The sequence below is a fragment of the Episyrphus balteatus genome, chromosome 3, assembly GCF_945859705.1.
Source record: "Episyrphus balteatus chromosome 3, idEpiBalt1.1, whole genome shotgun sequence".
In the NCBI taxonomy this organism is placed as follows: domain Eukaryota; kingdom Metazoa; phylum Arthropoda; class Insecta; order Diptera; family Syrphidae; genus Episyrphus; species Episyrphus balteatus.
In genome coordinates, this window is record NC_079136.1 from 83,715,827 (window position 1) to 83,737,014 (window position 21,188).

At 29.6% G+C, this 21,188-nt stretch overlaps 1 long non-coding RNA gene across 4 annotated transcripts in view; it reads left to right on the forward strand.

Annotated features, from left to right (window-relative positions):
* LOC129914649 (uncharacterized) overlaps positions 1–20,796 on the forward strand; it is a 58,671-nt gene extending 37,875 nt beyond the window's left edge. For 2 of the 4 annotated variants that reach the window (XR_008772213.1, XR_008772212.1), the window contains exon 3: positions 20,529–20,796. This is a non-coding gene — a long non-coding RNA (uncharacterized LOC129914649). Of the gene's footprint in view, positions 1–7,087; positions 7,200–20,528 lie in introns of those variants that run through there. The other 2 variants (XR_008772215.1, XR_008772216.1) reach the window with 2 other exon arrangements.
* Positions 20,797–21,188: the final 392 nt, after the last annotated feature.

Here is a 21,188-nt window from a genome sequence, read left to right on the forward strand (position 1 = left end):
GAGTATATGAGAAAGAAGCAACGTGAACCAACAATAATTTCCACTGTTGAAATGTCTTATACTCTTCAAAATTGTTTACGTGATTTAAAATACATAACACATAATAAATATTGTTTTTTATTCACAAATTTGTTTCGGTAACGACCGTCCACTTTGAATATCAGATGTTAAACTAAATCCGCAGAAAAATCCTTCTAAGGCATAGATTCAAAACAGCTATTATTTTCTAGATTGATGAAAAAATACATAGACTTCAAGAAAATATACTTAAAAACTCAAAAGGTATAAGAATTTTTTCATAAATTATGTGTATATTTTCATAAAATTTAATGAATTAATTCTTAAATTTTGGAAAAATATGAATTTCGAACTTAAAAAGTATGAACAGATTCTTAGATTTTAAGAATAAGTTCTTAATACCGATAACGGTAAAATTTTCGTTATTTTTCAATTAATGAAAAAATACATTAATTTTAAGAAAAAATACATTCATTTTAAGAAAAAATACTTAAAAACACAAAATTTATGAACTCCTTACAAATGTAATTTTAAAAATAGATTTTTCTCAATTTTAGAAGGGAAAAAAGTCAATTTTAAAAAATTGTTTTAACTCAAAATACAACTGAATGGAAATAATAGTGAATTTCATTCATAAAAGTATGTCCAGATTCTAAGATTCAGCAAAATATTCTTTCAAATTGGAGCTAGAAGTTTATGAATTTATTCATAAACCTTCGTATTTGTTCTTAAAAAAAATTCATAAAAATTTTTTCCATAGGAAAATGAAAACTGATTCTTAAATTTTATGAATTTTTCTTAAATCTAAACTTTTTTTTTAAGAATTTGTGCTTAAATTTAATGAATTTTTCTTAAAAATGTATGAATTTTGGTTTATGAACAAGATTCATAGTTTTTAAGAATAATAATTTTTTCAGTGCAAAATAGACGTCTTCCCGTTAATCCGACACCTTCATAAATATATCGTAGTATATTATGTGGTTTTTGGCCCAAACTTAAGTTTTGGTTTTCATGATATGAACTCAAAGCGAATTAACCTTTGCATTAAGGTAGGTAAGGAAATTAAAAATCATTTTTTCCATTTTTGAAAAAAAGGACAAGGTTAATTGCAATCAAAATAATGATATTTTGGAGAACTGTGATTCAGAATATGAATTAATTCGTTCTATCGTTAATACCAAGAAAATATTGCCTACCAACGAACACCACTTAATCAAATTTTGTTGTCTCCTAACAGAATGAATTTCCCGCAAATGAATTCCCAGAAATGAAAAAATTCAACGAAAATAAAAACCACCCCCAATAAAATTATTTTTAAATGCCAATGTATTTCGGTAAAAATATAACCCTTAAGTAGAACTCAGGTATAACTTTCTCAAATTAACAATGCCATACAAATTGCCAAGGATTAAGATTCTGATAAGGAAAATGGAAGAATAGTCCCTATAGGCAATACCCAGAAAATATATAATTTCTACGAAATGTTTTCTCCAAATTTTAATGCATTTCCCGCAACTGGAAAATATTACTGGGAATACAAACTTAATTGAGATAACAGCCAATTCCTTTCAGATACTTATTAATTTCGTGGAAAATCCTTGAGAAGCACTCATGTGTAACGTTCCCAAATTAAAAATGAGGAAAATAGGTATTTCCTAGAAAAATTTTACTTGTGATAAACCACAAGTAAGATTCAGTGTGGGACTGGGACACTTACACCACTTCGTTCGTAGACCTATTCAATTTAAATGAACATTAGAGATTAGAGAAATAATTGGAATTAATTAGCCCACGAGTGATTTTTCTAAAAAAAAGAAGTAGCAAATCCTTGATAAAATAGTGTTTAACAAAGCCATGGGATGCTTAACTAATAGAATCAATATACAAAAATTGTTCATTTACCTATTCAAAACGTTAAAAGGTTAAAAGGGTGTTTTTTTGACTGAAAACAAAAGTGATAGATCACCCTAATGAAATTTGCTAAAAACATTGAATTTGCGATAGAAATCAGGAATAAAAAGTTTTCATAAAAAAAAATTAAGTTGTAACGAAGCGTTACAAATGCTCCTCCTTCCACCTTTTCCATCAACCCAAACGTAAATTTAAAATCATCCAACCAACCGTTGACAAAATCAAATTTAAATATCAACTGACCGTTGAAATATTCAAATTTGAATCCGAATAACCGACTTCTACTAACCAACCGTTGAGAAATTCAAATTTGAATATTTAATAAATTAAATTTTATTTCTTTTGATTTTACTCGATTCACATCCAGTCATTACTAAATATATCATATAGGAAAGTAAAATTTCTATGAAAAATCAGTTCTTTGCTTCTCCGTTGCCGAAGCACCAATCTAGTGTACAGAAGTAAAAAACGCAATTGAGAAAGAAAATATTAAGAAGTATATTGTATATATATATTCTTGCGGGAAGTGAAGGCCTGAAAGGCTAGTAATTTCAGAACCGATTTTTTTTTGGCTAAACCCTTGTATTGCTCGTTTCTTTCCTTGATAGACTTCTTCTGAGTGTATCAAGGACATTATCCGCTCTCTCCTGAGACCCGCTGCCGTTAATTCTCTAGTCTTTGCTTTGCTAGGGACAATACCGATTTTATACCGCTTATTTCGTGGCTGCCTTTCAAAGAGTACCACGAAAAGGAGCCTGTCACCCGGAGACCGCTCGCCGATCATTCTCTAGACTGTTCTAGGGACAGAAATTAGACCATCTACTTGTTTCTTTCTTCGGTCCGCTTCTAAGTGTACCGTAGACATAGGCCGCTCTCTGCCGAGACCCGCCGCCGATCATTCTCAAGCATGTCGCTTGGGACATTATTAACTTGTAATAGTTGTAAGAGATTGTAATTGAAATATCGTATTATTATAAATAAAAAAAATCAGTTTAAAACCAATTAATAAAAAAAAGGTGTTAAGAAAAATTAATATTTTGCAGATTGGTTGTTTTTATTTTGGAGCTTTGGACTTTTAACCCAAGTTTTCTGTGCTTTCTTTGGGATCGATCCTGGACATCCACGAGTCTACCTCAGCCTAGACAAAAAAGCATCACAACTAACAAAATGAATTGAAGAACCTTTGAGATTTTTTAACTTTGGTAGACAAAAAATTAAGCTTCACGGACTAAGACTTGCCTATCAGAAACATTAAAAAATCTTATGTTTAATTCTTAAACGGAGAAACTACATTCCACCACCAAAAGTTCAGATTTTATTTATAGAATGTAAACTTTAATACAACTACTACTATCTAGTACCCACCTAGCCATATTTCTGTGGGTTTTTTTTAATCAAAAACAAGAATATTTAAAAGATCAAATCTACTGAAATCAGAAGAAAATACTCCTGAATAAAGAAAACTTTTTTAAACCGAAAAAGAAACTAAACTTTCAAATTGAGGTAGCAGTTTGTAAAGTAATCAACAACATTTCTAAACAATTTTTGAAAGACAAACTCTTGGATTCAGCTAGAGGTATGTAGCTAATACAGTTATAGGTTACTACCTCCAACTCCAATTCTATATCATACCTTGTCTACAATCTTCCAACTTTATGGGTTTCTTCCGAATCAAGGAGAAACAGTTTACAGGAATTCATGTCATTATATGATTTAACTAGTCCTACCCACTGAAATTCTTTTGACAGGATATACTTGGCAAAAAATTAAAAACTTTTAAATTGAAATTCCCTGTTTCTAAAACCCCTGAAATGTGAGAGGTGCTCTTTCTATGTTATGTTCAAAAACAGTCATAGAACTATATAAGAACGACGGAAAAGTTGATCCTTTCAATTTCTCTGTGGCTTTTTTTTTCGTTTTTGTTTTGTTTGAAATCTAAAGGTATTTCCGAAAGCCAATAGTTTATAGATTCTATAGAAGAAATTCTAGATTGAGAAAATTGAATGTGGGATTGGGATTGAGAACAAGACCGACCGACCCGACCGAGCGACGACCATCAGAAAGTATAGTAGTTGTACACCATTTAATATTGCAAAGGAACCGCATAGTCCCCGTTGTGGTGTGCATTGTATTTAGCCAAAAAACCAACTTTTTCTTTGGTCTGTTTTTGGGAGAGAGCGGTTTTTGTTGAATTGTTGTGAAGCGAATACAAAACTTAAAAGAAAAGCTTGTGGTTTGGGGTATTTAGATATAGAATGAGTTTTTCACTTAAGAAAATTAAGTTTTTTTATTATTTTGTTTATTTATTTACATTGAAGAAATTTTTGGAATTTAGTTAGGTTGATGATTGTTTTGAAACGTTGACAACTTTTGATTTCTGATGAAGAAATTAAAATAAATAATTAACTATGCTCGTAAACAGTGACATTTTTGTTAAGGGTAAGAGAAACTTTTAAAACACTCCCAGATTAGCTATTTATTTATATTACGATTGCTATAAGAATGGATACAAACCGACAGGAAATTCCTGAAAGAAGAGGTGTCCATAAAAATAAACAACAAAAATGTGTATGTTAAAAACCGTGGAAATCTCGGCTGGCCTCAAAGTTCATCTCGATTCCAATTCGAAATAATTAAATTTTCCTACTATTTTCAAAAAAACTCGAATTGTACAATATTCCTGAAATTGGTTGATTTTCTTCGATATGGATTTTATTTTCCAAGTGCCACTTAAAAATGTCCCATTATATCGATTCCCAAATAACAAAATTAGTTTCCAGATATTCAGTGAGCATTTCTTTTAAATTGAATATAGCTAACTTTAATTAGGCTGAAATAAAGTTGAGGTCTTAATTTGTATAGTTTTTCTTCAAAACAATAAAAAGACTTTTATAGAAGTAAAAGTTACGCATACGCTACAGTGACCATTAAATCCGAAATTCCACTTTACCAGTTAATCCAATAATAATTCGAAAATTATAATATAATGCACGACTGGGTCGCACGAACTTGCTCTTGGAATTTAAAATGCTAAAATTTTTAAGACTGATTTATACAAATTTGGTAAATTTATATGAAAATAAAAAATTAAATAAAACATTAAGTTCGTTCTTTACCTAATTGAAAAAAAAACAACTCATTAAATGAAATCAAGTTCAAAAACAGAATGCAGTTCAATTTTTTTATAAAGATGCAATTTTAGAAAAAAAAAATTTCAAACAAAATTTTTAAAAAAATAATTTTGTATAAATAATTTTTTATAAATAATTTTTTGAAAAAATAATTTTTTATAAATAATTCTTTGAAAAAATGTTTTAAAATAAAGTTGGTATGCCATTTGGAAGAAACTATTGATCAACACCTAAAACCCAAATTAAAAAAAATTAAATGTCTCATTTTCGAAAATTCGATTTAAAAAAAAAAAAAATTTTCAAAATTTGTTCAAAAATCCAAAAATTCGTTTTTTTCAAAATTTTTGATTTATATAAAAATTAAAAAAGTATTTTTGTTTAAAAAAATTCGTTGAAATTAATCAAATCATTTGGGAGAAAATCAGGTTTATGGGAGGTACCGTTTATAACGATTTTTAAAAAAAAGGTTTTTTCATGATACTTGAATTTTTTTTTTTTATCAAAATCGTAGGAGCCGTTTTTGAGAAAATTAAAATTTCCAAGATTTGTTATATGACAGGTACCGTTATTTTTATTAAAAACGAGGTTGTCTGTAAAGCCGGTTTACGAACGATGATTTTACGTGATAACGTCGTCAGAAAACAGGTTGTGTGCTTTTGTTTAAAATGAGTCAATTGAAGCGTTTACTTATTTCAAACAATCATAATTTACAAGAAAAAGCTACAAAAAATACCTTTTTTTATTTTCTCATCATATTAATTTTTTATTCTAAAAGCTTGTAGTTAGTCTACGTCTACCTTTATGTGCGATATACCAAATGAAAGTTAATTGTATCAGGATGCTCAATAAAGTTTAATTATATTTCTATCTGCTCTTGGTCAAAAGTTATAACCTGTTGAATTCTAAAATTTTATTTTACCGTTATCTCAAAATTGTGTTTACGAAAATGATTGAAACTTCACACACATTTAGTCGTGGTCATGGTCTATACTTTATTCCTGTATCTATTAAAGAAAAAAAGATAAAAATAAAATACTGTTACTCTGAAAGTATAACTCCTACAGAGAGAAATGATGTACCTACTATTATAACTATATTTTCAATCTATAGTTCTTGCAAATTTTCTGGCCGACCAGTCGTTCTCGAGATATTGAGACTAATTTGTTTTTCAAAATTACGGAAATCCTACAAGACTTAGGGTGGACCCTTCTTCAATGCTGCATCCAAACTTATCTGAATTCACAAATTTTTTCGGATCCCCTGCATTTGACTCCTCATTGACTGAACTAACATTAAAAACACTGTTTTAAAAAAGTGTAAATTATAAGAAGCATTTTTAAAGTTTTAAATCATTTGAATACATAATTAAACACTTCATTTAAATGTATACCTATCCATCTTTTATTTTTAATTAACTTCAGTAAATATTCAAACAGAATTTGTTTCTCCAAAGAAAGTGTTTCTTCATTTAAATTAAAAATAAAATAAAACAAAAATTAAAGTTTAATCTGCATGACCACATACGAACTCAATTAAAATATGTTTCTCTTAAATAAAGCGTTACTTTTCATTTACAACTATATACGAAAACTCCCTAACATGGAGACAGGACAACTCGCATAAAACAAGAATATATTTCCCAGAAAACCAAACACTTGTACCTAATACAAATCTAAAATAATTAAGAAACCATAAATATTTTCATGAAATTTGTTCCTTGTTCCAATGGTCTACCCTAAATATATATCTATATGAACATAACAAGAACAACCCTAAGAAAGCCAGCAGCCAGCGTCTTCATCATTATATTCTCTGTAAAATGTTCGTCCTTGGAGAAAATCTCATCAATTTACTGCATTCTAATCTCGATGTACCTAGAGTTGTAAGAATTTCAAGAAGTTTCTAATTTTCGCCACCCAACTCTTAGAGTTTTCTTTTGCAAAACCTAAACCAAGCCAAATCAAACCAAACCACTTCTGCCATACCATGACACACCAACACCATTATATATATATTTGGCATTGTAGAAACATCACAAACTATTCCAAATGTACACACATGAATAATGGAAATATTCACATTCGAATCAACATCACACAGGGAGGAAAGGAATGCAGAGGATGGAGACAAGGACAATAATTTCAACGACGGAGACGAAGAGACTAGAACTAGTATAAGGACGACAACGGAATAGATATAGTGACACAAGCAAGAAGGAACTGCGGGAACGAATTCAACGAAATAGAGAAAGAATTCTAGATATCTTTTGTGTCCCTCCATTAGGTTTCGAATACATTTCTGCTATAAGTTTCTTGGGAAAATATTCTCTCGTTGGGATCGCTTTGAGTAAGTGGCTTCACATATGAACGTATTGATATACACTACACACACATATGCAAAAAAAAAAAAACCAACATTTTAAAATGCTCCCATTCTTTTATGCTGATTTCATATCTCCCATGCACTTTACATCCGTCCGGGATTCTAGATCCTTGCTTCTAGAATTCTGGCTGGGTCTTGTTTGGGCCTTGTGCATGCATAAAATACTCGGATATGTCTAAATGCGTTGCATTTAGAAATGTGGGAGGAGAAGGCTCTTCCCTTCATATATTCGGATGATTACAAATCTACGTTCCTCCTGATGCTCTGGAGCATCATTCTTCCATGTTCCTCAAGATGCTATGTGTTATTCTTCTTGACAAAGGCCAATAACTGCATTATGATAGAAACATGCAACAAATAAAAATATGCTTATGCTTACTCATAGTCCATGTCTTTCTGTCTCTCTCTGTCAATCTTTTCTTATTTTCGGTTGATTCTTTAGTTAGATGTACCTTTTGCATATATTTCTTGGATTTTAACTTTTAAACATATTTTATTTATGAAATCATCCTATTTTTTTGCAACAATGATTTCAATTTTAAAATAATTTACGTCAATTAGAATTAAAACTATAGTAGTGGAGTAACTAAAGCTCAAAAATTGGCAATATTAGGGAACCCGGCCGAACAGCTTAGATTTTGATGATCTTTTTTTTCAAACGTCGGTAATTAAAAATACTTTATAGTCTATAGATTAAAAATTGCCGGTGTTGCCGTTTTGATTTTATAAATTTAATTGAAGATTTTTGTGAACAAAAAAAATTTTTTTTCAAAATTTTTGTTAAATTTCATAAATTAATTGATGCCAAAAGATTGTCTAGGAAATTCAAGGAAAAAAATATATGGGAGTGAGATACCATCTTCCATCGTTCAAGCGATAGATGCAATTTTCTTATTAATTGACTTCAAACACAAAAAAAAAAATAGTTGAACACAACGGCAACACATACAATATTTAAATATACATTTTTAAAAAGCTAGAAGCCTAGTCAATTTTTTTTAAATTAAAATTAAGGGGTAATAACACCTTGTAAACCATGAAATCGAGCGTCATATTCATCAGCGTATAAAACAAAGAAGAAATATTATTTTCTTTTGGTGTTTGTTTAGTTTAATTATAAGTATATTAATAGGTAACAGAATAGGCTAATGTTAATTTTTTTAATGATGTGAAATTTTTTAAATGGCGGTGTAGTTCAGAATGATAGTAAAATCCTGTGCTCCCATCGGGCGACCAACTAACTCCTACAGTTTTTAACCGATTGGGCTGAAATTTTGTGTGGAGCTTAAAAATACTATTCTCTAGAAGTACGTAAGATTTTTTTGAAATATTAAAATTTAACGATTTTATGGTCTTTTTTTCAACGAATTTTGTTTTTGGAATGAAATAATTTTTTTACACTAATGCCATTTCTTTAAAAAACTAATATTTCAAAAAAATGCGTACTTCACTAGAGAATAGTATTTTTAAGCTCCACACAAAATTTCAGCCCAATCGGTTAAAAACTGTAGGAGTTAGTTGGTCGCCCGATGGGAGCACAGGATTTTACTATCATCCTGAATTACACCGCCATTTAAAAAATTTCACATCATTAAAAAAATTAACATTAGCCTATTCTGTTACCTATTAATATACTTATAATTAAACTAAACAAACACCAAAAGAAAATAATATTTCTTCTTTGTTTTATACGGTGATGAAAATGACGCTCGATTAAGTGGTTTACAAGGTGTTATTACCCCTTAAGTTAATTGAATTAAGGGCTTTTGAAAGAATGGTAACTGAACTCAGATTTTTGAAAAAAAAAAATTATTGACAATATTTTAACATGTCGTTTTTTAAACTTTTTTCGTAATATAAAATGCATTTATTTTCAAATATTTTTGGCCATATTTATTATGATTTTAAATTATAAAAGGAAATGTCAATATGTATTACGGTTTATGAAAAAAATTAAAAAGTATTTCATTTTCGAAGAACTTTTTTTAATAAAAGTTTTGAAAAAAAATGTAACTTATTTTTTTTTTTAAAGTTCAACATCTAAACATAAAATTATTTTTTATTCATTTAATAATCCTTACTGTTGAAAGTTAAATAGCAAAAATTTAAAGTTCCTATTTACCACAGTCTTTGAGAAAATTAATTATTTCAATGCAAAAATTCAGTTTTAATAAAAAAAAAACCATTGAAATTGAAGTAATTTTTTCATTTTTTTTTTTTTCAAAAGTGTGATATATTTTACTTTTTTTGCTTCGAAATTCAACTGATAATATTAATGGGCAAAAATTTTTTGTAAATAAATTCATATTTTATTAGAAAAAGTTTGGAAAAAAGTCATTTTAAATTTTTCTAATAACATTTTTTTTTTTTTAATTCTGAGTTTGAGGACCATTTTTTCAAAAAGTCTTGATTAAATTAAGTGGATTTAAATTTAAGAGATAAGAAGGAGCTTCTGGCTTTTTAAAAATGTATTTTAAAATATTGTAGGTGTTGCCGTTGTTTTCAAAATATTTTTTTTTGTGTTTGAGGTCAGAATGTTAGAAAATTGCATTTATCGCTTAAACGATGGAAGATTGTCCCTTACTGCCTTTGATATATTTTCCTTAAATTACCTAGAGAATCTTTTGCTATCATTTGTTTTATGAAATTTAAGCAAAAAAAATGGTTTTGTTAAAAAAAAAATTAATTTTAATTTTTAAAAACAATACGGCAACACCGGCAATTTTTAATCTATAGACTTTAAAGTATTTTTAATTACCTACGTTTGAAAAAAAAAAATCGTCAAAATCAGAGCTGTTCGGCCGGGTTCCCTAATAATTTGCTTTAGTTACTCTACTATAATTCTTTTTCTAAACAAAAGAGATATACAAAGGCAATCGTTGGTAGCAGGTACTAATCAGGTGCATAGTGGCAAACGCAAACGCTCCCAAAACTCTTCCAAAACGCAACAAAAACGCTTCGAAAACGCGTATAAAACGCGTGCGAAACGCGTCGATATTTGATATTAAAAAAAACGATAATTTTTCTTAAAAAATCTTCGATTTTGATGACCAATTATCATAACTATCGCGTTAGCTGATATAAATCGCGATGAATATGTTAGCCGATTTTGCCGCAGGTTTCCTTTCTACACAATTTCTCGTCGCGGGTTCCCAGGGGCACTGCCTTGGCTGACCCATTGGTATGTACATGTACATCCCTGGTTTCCTCCAGCTTAAGCAAATCAGTGAGATTCCTTCATGATCAAATATATCAAGCAAGATTTCTACAAAATTTATCATAAGTGGTTTTCAAGGTCGTATAGTTTAAGGTTGGAATCCTTTAGCTCCTTTAGATGACTCAAGTAATGCCATTTGGAAGCGGTACGTCTAGACCAATTCATAGCGACCCATTCATAAACTTCTCCACCTAACAGCCAATGTCATTTTCAACAAGTCCAAACGAAGTCATCACAGGTTAGTCGGTGTGCACGTTGCAGGCTAGAAATATCGGCTTTTTCAAAAACTTACAGCAAATTATTAGCTTTATCTTCAGTATCTAGAGTATTCCTGTTTCGTTTCGTCCTCCATAAAATATTTTTCTTACCCTTGCCAAAGAAAATTTCAATTAACTTGACCGCTTTTTCCTTCTAGTTGCCTCGTGACTCGTGAGTCATCTAAGTATAAATTAATTTAAGAATAAAACTGTTTATAAGCATTGAATAAATTTTCTTACTAATGTATCCATTTGTCGAAAAAAAATTATGTATTTGATATTTTTATTTTCATTGTCATCATAAATTCATATAAAATTGAGTCAAAATTCAGAAATTGCTTTAAAATTTCATTCAAATACACTGGTTATTCCGCAGACGACCAATCTCGAGCTCAATATCATCCTCATGCCTCCTTCATTTCTTATTGTATAGAGCTTTTGCTACTAAGTGGTGTATTCTTCTTCTTTAGTGGATCTTCAAAAAAATAAAGATTGAAATTTCGATTGGAAACGATGGCAACAGAGCAGAGTCAAGTGCACACAAGGGGTTGTGTTTTTTTTTTTTTGTGTTTGTTTGTATATTCTCTTTCTTTTCAAATCTAACAAAAAAAAGTAGAAAATAAAATAAAATAAAATACAAAAAAAAAACTAATAATAAAAAAAAGAAAGAAAACTGAAATAAAATCCGATAAAATCATTCTCATTCTGGAACTGGAATACCTACTCCTTTTTTAAAGTACCTTTATGTAACTCATCCCTGCAGCGCTTTACTTCAGGATATCAGGATATGGATACAAAACAACGACTAATGCATCACTTATTTTATCCCTGTTGGGATTTTCTACTTCCTTATAGTCTAGGAAATAGGGTTACAATTACATATAGTGCAACAGCAGGTTCTTGAAATATACAGCAGTTCTAAAGTTGGAATACTTTTTTCCCTTGAAGTAGATGAGTCAATACAATAAAGGATCTGGGCCAATGAGACTAAATATTTTTAATTACGTGCCCGGTCGTGAATTTGTTTTTGTTTTTTTTTTTTTTTTAAACGTAGTAAAATAATAATACCAAGAAATATTCTGAAAATTAAATCACAACAAAAACATTGCTGTTAAAAAAAGAGCCAAATTCTCCTGTGTTGAAATTATGCTGGCACAAAAAGTACTGAGATGTAAAAATGTACCAAGTTTTAAAGTTTGGGTTTGGGTTAAAAGAAAAATTGTCAAGAGAACAATCAAAATTTTATTGATACGAATTTGAACCCAAGCTTTAGAACTTGGTACACTTTTACATCTCAGTATCTTTTGTGCCAGCATAATTTCAACACAGGAGAACTTTGCTCTTTTTTAACGGTAATATTTATGTTGTGATGTCACTACTTTTTGTAAGGTAGCTATGGCTGTAGAAAATCTCTATATTTGATGAAAATTCAGCATAAATGGGCGGTTGCCACGCCCCCTGGCTAAAATTCTCAAATTTAAAATTTTTTCCTTTGTATAAACTACCATCTCTACCATTCTACCAAATTTCAAGATTCTACGATAACACTGGACAACAAGGTTTTTGCCACAAGAACCAAAATATACTTTTCTAGTAGTTTTTAGGGTGCTGAATCCGAATCTGAAGTCAGAAAAATTTGATTGGTCTTCGTTTTTGAAATATAACCGTTAGAAAATGTCAAAAAACGTAATTTTGGCTGTTTTCGAGGTTATGTTTTTATGTGGAGTAATTAATTGTGAATAAATTTGTAAAGGTGCCTATAAGAGCTAGTTTTATTCTTTCAAAAAATGTTTAAATCTTTCCGATATCTGTTTTATTGCCCGAGATATTTAAAATTTAAGTAGCGGTCTTTGAATCAGAAACAACACTGGCCAACCAAATTACACTTTTTTTGCCACAAGAATCAAAATATACTTTTCTGAAGGTTTTTGGGTTGCTGAACTCGAATGCACAGTCAGACAAATTCTATTAGCCTTCGTTCTTAAAATATTACCGTTATAAAATGCAAAAAAGGGTTTTTTTTATAACGGTTGTATTTCAAGAACGGAGACTAATAGAATTTTTCCGATTACGGATTTGAGTTCAGCAACTCGAAAACCTTCAGAAAAGTATATTTTGGTTCTTGTGGCAAAAATTCTGTGACCAGTGACTTAAACTTTAGATGAAGTTTGGTTTCTCTTTGACTTATTAAATGAAACCTAAGATATCTCGAGCAATAAGAGAGATTTCGGGAAAATTTAAAAAGTTTTTGAATGAAGAATATCTTCTGTTCTTATAATAACCGTTACAAATTTGTTTATAATGAATTACCCCCCATAAAAATAGAACCTCGAAAACAGCCAAAATTACGTTTTTTGACTTTTTCTAATGGTAGTATTTCAAAAACGAAGGCCAATCAAATTTTTCTGACTTCAGATTCGGATTCAGCACCCCAAAAACTACTAGAAAAGTATATTTTGGTTCTTGTGGCAAAAAAAAAGTTAAATTTTGTTGACCAGTGTAATCAGAAGTGCTCTATAATATTTGATGAAAATTCAGCGGAAATGGTCGGTTGCCACGCCCCCTGAATTGAAAATCTCAAATTTATCCCTTTGTATACACCACAAGTCCTATCACCGTGTAAAATTTCAAGATTCTATGGTAGCGGGAATTTCTCCATAATTTTGATGATCTGTCAGTGAGTCAGTAACGGTTTTTGCGATTTTTGAAGCCCCATATCAGAAACTACTCATCGTAAGAAGCTGAAATTTTGGGAGGAGTTTGGTTTTGACCAGCTCAACAAATGTAGTGAGAAATTTCTAGCATCTTTAGTGTGGAAGTTAGAGGTGGATCGAAAATGAATTGAAATTCTTTTTTTTTGATTTGGTACTCCGAAAAATCGATTGCTAGACACCTCTAGAATATACACACCAAATATGAGCTCTTAATATTAATGGGAAGGTCCTCCGCTTCGCAATTTTCCATTTTTACATCAAGCTTCTACTAAAAAAAAGTCATTTTTTTTTAAATCGATTTTTTATCAAATTTCTTTACATATACTTGTAGGAAATTGAACGCTCTACAAAAAAGTTCCTGTACACTTTTTTTGTTAATCTAACCGTTTAATAGATATTTGAGGTCCAAAAATCGAGAAAATCTTTAAAAATTGGTTTTTTGTTCTTAATTTTGTAACAAATTGAAAAATTATAACAATCAAACGCGCAAGACATATTCCTGTAGGAAATAGATTGTTCCACAAAAAAATGTCTTGTTAACTTTTTTCATTAATCTAACCATTCTAAAGATATTCGAGCTCAAAGTTAAAGTATAAGAACTATGAAAAAAACCATATAACCCAGTTCTGATCCATGGAAGTCGGTTTTGTTTTTTTGATAAAAATGATTATCGATATTTCTTATAAGTGGAGTAACTAAAGCAAATTATTAGGGAACCCGGTCGAACAGCTCTGATTTTGACGATTTTTTTTTTCAAACGTAGGTAATTTAAAATACTTTAAAGTCTATAGATTAAAAAGTGCCGATGTTGCCGTATCTATTGTTTTTTAAGATTAAAATTAATTTTTTTTTGAAAAAAAACATTTTTTTTTTTCTTAAATTTCATAAAACAAATGATAGTAAAAGATTCCTTAGGTAATTAAAGGAAAAAAAAATATAAGGGAGTAAGGGACAATCTTCCATCATTTAAGCGATAAATGCAATTTTCTAACATTCTGACCTCGAACACAAAAAAAATTATTTTGAAAACAACGGCAACACCTACAATATTTTAAAATACATTTTTAAAAAGCCAGAAGCTCATTCTTATCTCTAAAATTTAAATCCACTAAATTTATTGAAATAATTAATTTTCTCAAAGACTTTGGTAAATAACAACTTTAAATTTTTGCTATTTAACTTTCAACAGTAAGGGTTATTAAATGAATAAAAAATAATTTTATATATTGTTTATATATTGTACTTAAAAAAAAAATAAGTAAAATTTTTGTTCAAAACTTTTATTAAAAAAAGTTCTTCGAAAATGAAATACTTTTTAATTTTTTTCATAAACCGTAATACATATTGACATTTCCTTTTATAATTTAAAAACATAATAAATACGGCCAAAAATATTTGAAAATAAATGCATTTTATATTACGAAAAAGTTTAAAAAACGACATGTTAAAATATTTTCAATAATTTTTTTTTTTCAAAAATCTGAGTTCAGTTACCATTCTTTCAAAAGCCCTTAATTCAATTAACTTAATTTTAATTTTAAAAATATGACTAAGCTTCTAGCTTTTTAAAAATGTATATTTAAATATTGTATGTGTTGCCGTTGTGTTTAAATATTTTTTTTTGTGTTTGAAGTCAATTAATAAGAAAATTGCATCTATCGCTTGAACGATGGAAGATTGTCCCTCACTCCCATATATTTGTTTCCTTGAATTTTCTAGACAATCTTTTGGCATCAATTAATTTATGAAATTTAAAAAAAAATTTTGAAAAAAAATTAAATTAAAAAAAAATTAAAAATTAAATTTAAAAAATCAAAACGGCAACACCGGCAGTTTTTAATCTATAGACTTTAAAGTATTTTTAATTACCGACGTTTGAAAAAAAAATCATCAAAATCTAAGCTGTTCGGCCGGGTTCCCTAATATTGCCAATTTTTGAGCTTTAGTTACTCTACTATATGCTACCAGCCCTAATATTCAACCAAACTTCAAGAATGTACAATATTCTGAAGTATTTTGTAATATTTGATAACAATAATTGAGCAAAGTGGGTGTAACCACGAAACCTTGGTAGTGAAATCTGAAGTTTGAACATTTTTCTCCTGTCCTAACTACCAATTCTACGAAGTTTACAGTTCACATGCATTTTTAAGGATACAATAATTAAAAATGAATAAAAATAATCTATAAATGTATAAATAAAAATCTCTTTTAAACTAAAATAGGTTAAAAGTGGCAGCTGATTTTTTTTAGTTAATGTTTTAAAAATAGTCACAGATAAAATTTCAGTTGACTCCTAGATCGACAATTCTTTTTGTGTAAAATGTTCCTTAGTCGGGTAATGATTCAGTTCAATAAAATTAGTCCTACCCTGTAAATAGGTATACTGAGTGAGTGTAAGCTATTGCATGCAGATACCTACCATTATTTAGTTACAGCCAAAATTCAAAATAACTACCATCCAACAGACGTCGTTTTAGTCCCAGATCTTAACCCAAAGTTAACACACCACTCACGTAGTTAGACCCTATCCGAAATTTAAAATTCTCTCAAAAAAGAACTTTTGTGCTTTAGTTCTCTTAATAAAGGACATTTTAATTTCAAATGTAATACTCCACAAGATTTCTAACCTTACACTATAATTTTGAAATATTTTCATAATATTCATTGCATGATTTACAGAAAATACTGAAATACTGAAAATAATAGTAATAACAACGACTTTTAACTTTTCCTTTAAGATTTAACTTTTGCTTTAAGATTTCAAACAATCGACTGCAAAACCTAGCGTTTTTATAAACGTTAGAAAATATTTTCAAACGAAAATCTGGTAAATCTAACTATATTATGATTAGATATACCAGAAATCAAGGTATTCCTAGCAGTATTTTTGCTTCGTGTATGGAAATCATAGGACAGAACAAATATTGCATAAATGGTTCTTATGATGAAAAAAGTAAGGTTTTTTTATATTTTATTTATTTTCTGTATTTCTCATTTACAGCGTCTCTCAAAATTTCATGAGTTAACACTGGATTAATGAAACAACTTTGTTTTATGTTTAATAATAAAAGTTTGCTACGGTTTTATGTCTTTACTCTGCATTGTCAGAGTTACTCTGAAAAACTAGAATTTAAACCATATTTACTTTGCTATAATCCTTGTCAATGTCACGTCTAGTCTAAATCTCAAGTAGAAATTTGTGTCCTTCAAAAATAAAACAAATCAGGATTACCCTCCAGACTATTGCCAAACTCTACTATTACAGTTTTCCTTTTTCAAAAATTGCTGCTATGTGCACCTAAAACTTTGTTATGTTTTATCCCTATGGTATACAGAAAGTTGTGTACATTGGGCCGAATGCCGAAAGAGTGAGAGTAGATTTTTCCTAACAAAAAAATAACAAAAAAATAACAAAAACGAAGCAAAAATAAAAGTAAGCCCCACGAGGTTTGCTTAGCAGTGGGTGCTGGGTGCATCAGCAGCAATTTTTATCGAACAAGAGGAAAATTCCATTTCATTTTACGTTGCTGATGGTTATATTCGTTTTACTTGAATTTTTTTTTTTTTTTTTTTTTTGATTTAATTTTTTTTTTGTATATAGTTATATTTGTGTATCTCCTGTGAGAGAGAGATGCTTCCTAGCACTCTACAGAATTGTTTCAATTTTTAAGAAAATATCCTTATAAAGTGGAATCGTTCGCGATTTTACCCTTTTCTGCCCGTCTTGTCTGCAATTGGTCTGCATTTCTTGCTAGCAAATTCACTAAAAAATTGCGCAAAGATATTAGTGGGAGTGGGGGAATATAAATGGCATGGTGATATGGGGCACTATGTAGAAATGAAAACTTACTCTAAAGACCTTGTATCTCAAAAAAAGACTTTGGAAGGTGTTTTAAAGGTTATGCATATGGCATATTGATGCTTGTACGACAACGACGTATAATATACGTAAGGTAAATTGATAGTTGAGGATACGGTAGTGAGAGAAATGTATTTAACATTTCCGCAGAATATTCTTTGCTTTTAATGGCAATTGAAGATTCAATGAAAATTCAATACATTTATGCACCGATATTGCTGTAAGAAAAGGAGGTTACCTTGACTTTGCGCGTTACTAATTTATAAATCATTCTTATGTTATGAGAGGATTTTTTAAGCATTATTAAGATAACTTTTGCAGTATCTAAAGCATATGGATTAAAAATTTGACTTGTAAAAAATGTTGGAATGAGACATTTAGTTATAAAAAAATACGAAAAGTTCTTAGAAGTCTACTCAAAAATCTATCCATTTTATCAAAAAGTTCGAACAAAATAGTCAAAAATGCCTAGAGTGCTCGCAAGTTATACAAACTAGAATTTTCAAGAGCACTTTCGTTTGCTTTTAAACAAAATTCTTGAAAATCGAAAAATTTTTCCCAATGACATAAATATTGAAGGAAATGTGATGGGTTACTGTGGCGAATGTGTAACTTTTTTTTGCAATTTTGTTGTTTTCACTTGTGATATTCTTCGTAACATTCTGCGAGCATGCTTATTCCATGCATCGATTTAATTCTTCTTCTTTCTCTACAGCGGTTATATAATGTGTTGGGTCACTGTGGTGTATGTGTAACATTTTTTTTTTTAATTTTGTCGTTTTCACTTGTTATATTCATCATGAAATTCTTAGAACATACTTATTCCATGGATCGATTTACTTCTTCTTTCTTATCTGCACCGGTTTAAGAATTCAATGGGTCACTATGGCGAATGTGTAATATTTTTTTCCAATTTTGTATTTTTATATGTATTTCACACTTCGGAATATCTTTCAAACCCTTAATCTTTCACAGAAACTTTAAAAAAACTCAAACCCATGTTTTTTAAATTATAGAATGTTTCTAACAGTACCATACCTCAATCGATTAAAATAATAAGCTATCTTAAATTTCTAATCCTTCAAATATAATTTACTCCTTTTAAAAATATTTTAAAAAACATTTTGACATCAAGAACTCTCTTCATCACTTCATTCAATCATCAGTAGATTGTTTTCGAGTTCCTTGCACCTCAAAATAACTAAGTATACCTTTACCAACCCACACCTAGAAAACATCGTAAGATTTTTTTTAAAGCTTCAGTCATTTCAAAATGAAGTAAAATGGAGCAACAGACAGACAAGTCTTACCTATATACAACAAGACTGACTGATGTGAGTCAGGTTAAGGGTAGGTTATACTTAAATCAGCCAAAACATCATCATCATCATGATGAAGCCAACGTCGACAACTTATATACACACAAAAAGTCGTCCTTTTTCATTTTCAATGTATTTTTCTTGTTGAATAAAAATAAGAAGGAAGAAAAAAAAAAAGAAAAAACCTGAATAAAAATTGTTTACTAGAGCATTAAATTGAATGAAAATTTATGGTCTTTCATATTTTAGAACGGTGAACAAGCCGGGCGTTACTATCCTTATATTTTTCGAAGCGACCCACAAGAGCCAACACAAAATTCCCATTTCTCGCATCCATATACAGCGACCGCCCGGCCCAAAACCATGCCCATGCACATTCACCCATGAAAGATTTTCTTCTTCCCGAAGAAAATAGGGAGAGAGACTGCTTGCTGCCTTTCCAGGGAATCACATTTGCTAAGGGAAAGAAATATTAAATGTTTGGAGATAATTTATAAAGATACGCGAAAATTCTTACTCAAATATATGTATGGGCGTAGAAAATGTACAGAAAAGAAGGAACAAAAAAAAAAAAAACACACCCAGCGTGATAGTAAAAGGAGATGCGCTTCACTTTAATAGCAGATTTATTTTTCCTTCCCGTTGTTGTTGCACCTACGACGACGACGACGTCCTTACTATATAGACTGATACTAAAAAGAAGGACTAAGGACTTTCATGTGCTCCGTATTGTTTCTGCTAACACAAGTTGGCAGCAATATGACCAATTTGAGTTTTTTTTTTTTTCTTCTACATCGTCCTTACATCTTTGAACATAATAATAACTCTACTTAGTAATAAGATAGCCATGTCTTAGGTTTACTTTCTGTAAAAAAAATCCTTCAGCCAAAACATACAAAAATATAATATATACGTATTTAACTAGAGGGGAAAAGAAAACTCGAAGATGGATTGTTGGAAATTATGCAGACATAAAAAAAATTCCAAATCAACCACGAAACAAAAGTCTAGTGATTTCAGGATCTTACACGATGACGATGTATACCCATGACACACGATGGGAATGGGGGGGAGTCCTGGTATCCGTAAAAAATTACTCTATTTTCGGGACGGATGTATAATTTCGGAAGGAAGTTCAAAAAAATATCACGGACACTAAGTCAACTTAACAAAATGATGATGTTTTCTTAGATGGGGAACAAAGAAAAAGAAAAAAATACAAACAAAATACAGACACAATGAAATTTCTGGGCGGGAGGAGCTATTAATAAAAATGTCTTTCGGAAATTACTATTAAATTAGCATCGTGATTGTAAAATTATTGTGGAAATGAATGTACGTTATATCCTGTTGAGACTTATAGAGATCATTTGTAATGATTAAATTTCTCTTTGTACATGGTCCTGGTGTTGTATATGTTTTGTTTATAAGCCGTAGCCGTATGAATTTTTTTTGTGAAAGATACATTATCTACTATTGCTAACTATGTATGGAAATTATGCTTTTTTGAAAATACAAGAATTTTATAAATTATGATATATGCAGAATATGTAAAATACCATAGGTGCAATTTTTAGATCCAAATGTCGATTATGTATTTACTTGATTCTTTTTTGGTTTTAGTTTAAGATTTAAAACTTTGATAGAGTAATCTTTCTTTTATAGAAATTTTGTTTTCGATTTTTCAAATACTGTTTTTGCATTTTTTTTTTTTCAGAAACAGTGACGATATGCCAGCAGATTTACCGCCTTGAAACATAATATTAATATGAGACGGTTATCTCTCGTACAAGGAATCTACTGTCGGCCCTTAGTCTATTACATAATCTCAAAAACATTGAAAAAAAAAAATGCCAAAAACATAAGTTTTGGGATTTAATTATTAAAAAAATGGACAATGATGACAAATTTTTACAAAACAAATATATTTTGTGCTTTAATGTTTTAATATTGAATTTTTTTGAATAAAATTATTTTGATTTTTATGATTTTTTCTTGGAAAATGGAATTATTTTCAATCAAAAACTGTTGGTGGACATTTAATATTTGACATCTTTGTTAGTTTAGAAAAATAATAACAAAGAGAATCAACAAAAAAACAGAAATGTATTTAATATTTCCGCAGGAAATGAAAATGAAATGAATGAAAATGAAATGAATGAAAATTCAATGCATTTCTTTCGATATTGCTGTAAGAAAAGGAGGTTACCCCTTGACTTTGCATGTTACTTGTTTATGAATCATTTTAATATTATTGAGAGTTTTTTTTTCTAAGCATTCTTGAGATCAACTTTGCAGCACCTATTGGACATGGATTTAAAGTTTGGAAATCTAGTCAAAAATTTATCCATTTTATCAAAAAGTGTGCACTAGGCTT